The sequence below is a fragment of the Pinus tabuliformis genome, chromosome X, assembly GCF_031772625.1.
Source record: "Pinus tabuliformis cultivar Carrire ecotype Pingquan chromosome X, CPIR1, whole genome shotgun sequence".
NCBI classification, from domain to species: Eukaryota; Viridiplantae; Streptophyta; class Pinopsida; order Pinales; family Pinaceae; genus Pinus; species Pinus tabuliformis.
In genome coordinates, this window is record NC_142308.1 from 627,663,132 (window position 1) to 627,668,714 (window position 5,583).

Below are 5,583 nucleotides of genomic sequence, written 5' to 3' on the forward strand. Positions count from 1 at the left end.
ATTCTTCAACAATGGAGTCGCCAAGGTAGTTTTGCAGCCTCGAAAATCATTTTGAACTCCTGCTACCTTCAGAAATCCAATCTTCAAATTTCGGGAGAGAGTAAGCTTCAGGCTCCCGGCAGACGCACCAAAATGTTATCACAAAATCAGTACTAAGGGCTGCAACCAAGCAAGATTTTATGTAACTCTTTCAACCAGACTTTAGACTAAGGATTAGCCTCCTTAGTCAGAGAGGGCTCTCTCACAGACTTTTGATAAGAATCAATCACAACAACAGATGGCTAACTCTTCACACTTTTATGAAAATAAAGCTGGTTCGAAACACAAAACAACACTTCTTCCATTGGGCTCATGGAGTCATTCACTTCTGCAGTAAACTATTGATCACTTAATCATAGAAGCCAAGGCATATAACGTTTAACACTCAAAACATTTCTCCAAAAAACTCAACTCATAAATAAGCACAGGAAGTCTGAGCACTAGGTGAATTCAGAGTGATTGCATATTTAGTGAGTTGTAAAATACATAAAAGATAATGACAAAACCACACATGTTCTGAGCCATAAACATATAATGAATCTTGGGAAGAAAAAGTAACTCTTGTATTACTGTCAAAGTCTTCTTACACAAGCTGATAAAAACTCTGTTTTTTTATAAAATCTCCAACCCCTATTACATCCTAATTTGATCCCTTTATAGGAATACCTTCTTCCCTCTCTAGAGCGAGCTCGAAGGCCCTATTAACTACTCCTACATGCTATTTAACTAATTCATTAATTACAAACATGCTGAGCTGTAATAACACAAAATCCTAATCAAACTAAAACACTAATTCCATTCTCCTCGTATGCTTGATTCTTCTTGGATCTTTGACAGCTGTCCTCCTTCCGTTAGGCTGAGATGACTGAGATAAAGATGCAAGGAACGCTGACTTAGGATACCTGTTAGCGCTGATGGATCATTTATCATCAAGATCAAAACACCTATTTTTAAGGTCCCTGTCTCCTACCATCCTTCGAAAGTTCAGCAAGCTTGTCCCAGCTCTTTAATAACCCCAGGTATGGAATGCTGCCATGTTTCTGATGTGCTGTAGGTGATATTGATAGACAGGTGTCTCTTTTCCACAAATCCCGCTCACAGTATCACAATAGCTGCTCTGCGTTTAAAATCACCACCTACAGCAGTTTCGTAGCGCGCTACGAAACTGTTGTGTGATTTTAAAAAAAACACAGTCTACCTCTAAACTCTTCACAAAATTGAATAGCTACTGTTTGCTATTCTTCAGTTCCACTTCAAAATCTGAAAGAAGAAATGTATGCCAATCATTGGCCATGAAAACAAAACCCTCCTCGTAAGGTCCACTAAAGTGTTCACTGCTTTGAGAGATTAGTTTCAATAGTTGCCTGACATAAGAGGTTAAAACAAAGTTCATTGCCATCCTTCAATTTCTACTGTAATAACAAATAGCTCTGCATTCCTTGCTGTAACCTTTGCTTGTGTACTGTTTGGTTTACCATTACTGCAGGTAATGACAATTTTACCAGAATCTAGTGGACCAACAGGAAGTTCATTAGTAGAAACAGAACCTTCTAACATTGCACCCTGTGTATTTTCCAAGTACTTCTTGCTTTTATCTCTAACAATACCAACATATTAACAAAACTGAGGCAATTACTGTTGCACCTGCAGCAACACCAAAGAGCACTAAACCATGTTGCTTGCTGGAACCATGACCTATTCGAAGATGGCAAAATCTTCCAGCTCAACAGATGATAAGTTCCAAAGGCATCACGAAGATAAATTTGATGTCCATTCAAATGGGAGATGACTGTCTCTGCAGTACTGTTTGTCATATGATTACTAGTGTTAGCTAGCAAAACAGCGCATTCAATCTGTAATGTATCTCCTCTGTTTCTGACATTCAGCATATTAACCAGTGTTTGCTAATCAACAGCAATTCCAGTCTCCGTGCCATATCCTCTTTGAATTCATTCACAAGGGGCCCATCCTAGAACGTTAAGACAATGGCTTACTTGTGAACGCTGTGCCAAGGTACATATACCCACTTATTATCTCGCTGAACCTGGGATACCCAAATGCAGTAAACAGGGAATGAGAAACCCCAACATATTCACAACTATCTCTGCTACTCCCGGTGCAAAATCCCTAGATTATTATAAGCTTCTGTATATGTAGGATTTGCCATTATAGCCTTTTCAATCATGCTTGCAACAGCCTCCAACCATAAGATGTAGAGGTTCAATTTCCAGTTCTGTTTTTTCTAAGTCGGCGTTCAGATGTGAAGTAGAAATATTCCCAATTTCATCTCGGTAATAAACCGAATGTGCTTGAGGTGGCAGTCTTGCCACTAGACTCTTAAAAGATGATGCGCCTCTAGCATTTGGTCTTGATGGCTGTAGTTTGCACTTTAACTAGATAAGGAGAAAGAAAGTAGGCACTGTCACGATAAAGAACAAGCTGAATTTGTGCCTAAGGGATCTTCTTCACTGAATGTGTAAAGACTGAAAGCACTTCTATAGTTACAGTGTCACCCTTTTTAATGCCATCACCAAAGAGCTTGAAAATAAAACTATACCACCAGGTGCGTCCTCTGATTGAGAAGGGCTCACTATAAGTGAAACAGAAACCTTATTTTTACCCTTTCCTTTACGGGCAGCTGCTTTCAGATACGCCAGATTTTCAACCTGGTCAGGAGGAAAGGCAAGAAAACTTCTGAAGTCGTGCCCAAACCAGTATTTTCAACCTTCAAGAATGTAACAACCCGTATAATGGGTGATGTCAAGTCAATCCGGCGTTCCACCTTTAGGAGCACCAATTCTGATGACGGTGCCGCCAGACATAGATGGCATAATGTCAAGAGCACTACACATGCAAACACTGAATGCTTGAGTTTTGACGGGATCACTCCACGAATCGCCATTACCATTGCTGATATCTGCATTTTCTCAATTTTATAACCTCCTCCCAAAGCAACTTCTCGTTCCAGATATGCACAATAGGTCTCGAACACACTAACAGTTACCAGTTTGTATTTGGAGTAGTAATTCTAGATCATGCTGCGACAATCCGATCAAGGCGGAATTACCTTAAATAATATGAACACCTTTCTGGCAACGATAAGCTAATTTCGACCATGTGTCTCTGTCTTTTTTCGGTGGCAGAGCTAATGAACGAACAGCTAATATCGTTTGCCACATCTTCAACGTTTCGTTTGTCAAAACTCATGACTGACACGTACGCGATCCCACAATCATGTACACCTGAAGATGACATATGCACTTCCTTAGATTCAGGATCCAATGCCTTTGTCGTTGCAGAAATTGTCTTAGGAGTGAAAGCCTGTAGAAAACATGACTCTAGGCAATTTCAATTCGCCCCCGAGGATCATACATGATCTCATCCTGTAACTAGCTCATTTTCCCGCAATCACTGAAAATGATAACTGCGCCAGGCCACAGATATCGAACCAGAAAAAACTAGTACACAGGTTTTGCAATGATAGATCATCACATACCACTCTGACATCTACTCTCTGGTTCCAAAATCCATGTTACTAACTAACACCAATTAAAATTCCCTTCATACTAGCGCAGATATTCCCTTACAATTCACTTTCATGTCTTCAATATGTGCATTAATAATGAACCAACGTGCTTAATAAGATTCACGACATTTTCACCTATATCAGTCATCATAATGCCCTCAGCCACAAAAGAAGTAGTTATTAAACATGATTCCTCTTGAAGATTAATCTTAATGAGCTGCAACTGAACAACTGTTTGTGATGGACCAAAAAGGCTCTGGTGTGGCTCTAAACACTGCAGTGTCAATAGTAGTAAGCACCATTCGGGCAGGAACCTTATCATCACAATTTAGGTATATGAACCTTCTGCTGAAAGCTCAAGCCAATCCCCAATTTCGTAGCGCGCTACGAAACCGCCTAAACATGTAGCGTTGCGAAAACACCCTGTCTTTAAGCTAGGCTAAAAAAATTTTGGCTCCACAGCATTTTCAGTGATAACATACGGCGCAGGTGATTTTATCTTCGGATGCTTTTAACCTGCGCACCAATTATGGAGTCCACACAATAGATTGATCTAGTCTGCACTTTCCCACACTATCAACTAACCTTGCAATCAACTCATACAACTATATTGGGAATTTCATGAAGAAGATCTCTGTGTATATGTAACAATCCAACCACCCTTCCTACGATATCTACAGGATTCTGTTTTCCTAAACCATGAACTCGTGAAGCTTCTGATCCAACCAATCTTCAAGCTCTTTCTTTGTAGGATTTTAGTGTTCTGACATCAGACGTCCCTTAGGTAGATCTTGGTCCTGGCAACAGAACCATTTGTTGGCTTATAGGTGCCTGACCTAGGTTCAGAAGAGTTATGTAGCCAAACAAATCCTACAACTACCGACCCTTTCGGCAATAGCCTGCGGAGCGCGAACTAAGGTCTCACCCGAGGTAGCAGGGGAGGGTGCTGGAACTAGGTTTCTGCACCCTTGGGATGTCTTGATGTGGTATGGAAGGTTCACGCACCGTTCTATGTCCTTGTGTTACTCTGCTTCCATGTAGATCGAGACCGAGGCAATTCCTTACTACTTATTTATTAATGAGCTGTTATAGATCAGATCTAACTTTTACGCCCTCTAAGCAAACATTTAATAGGGATAACCAGTTCGTGCACCCAGAAAAGTTACAAATTTTCATAAACTTATAACATAATCATAAGCGCACAGATCAAACAGATATATCAACCATAAATTAATCAAATCCACAATATTTCAGATTTTACACAGTAATTGAGAACCAACTCATCTTTATTCAATTCTTTTGCCAATACATCCAGATCCACCCTACACACTCAGCTATAGGAGTCCGCACACACAGCTGTGGACTCTACTAGGCCTCTACGCACCCAGTTGTAGAGCCTCTATCTACCCACCAACACCTTTGACTTGAAGTTACAGACACTTCAAGACTTCTTTCTTCAAAAACCCATTACATTCCAGATCCAAAAGTACATACATAAAAATTGACTCCTAACTCTAGAGCCTTAGTCTATTTATACATTTCCATGGTCTCTGGACCATGGGTGGGTCGACTCTCTTCCTATTACTTTACATTATTTCTAGGCAGACAACCCTTTGACTTTATTCATTACACTTTGCACTCTGTGCACTTAGCGGAGTCCTTACCATACCTTTCCCAAAATTTTGGGCTTTGAGCCCAAAAACTGTTACGCGGGCCCTCTGCTACCCAACACTGAGCTAGACTATTGTACAAAAAAAGGAATACCTTAGTCTAACATGGCTAAGAGGTTATCTTGAAATTGGTTTCTACCTTTTCAGGTTCAAGTGACGATTTACGAAAAAGGACCTTTAGAGTTTTCTTTTTCAATTCTTTTTCAAACTCTCTAAACATGAAAAAGATGTATAGTTTTACCTCTGTCGAACTCGTAAAACTTGAATGACACTAGACTTGTCACCATGACAAGACCGATTTCCTCCTTCCTAGGGATCGTAAAACTTACTAGGATGGATTCATCTAAA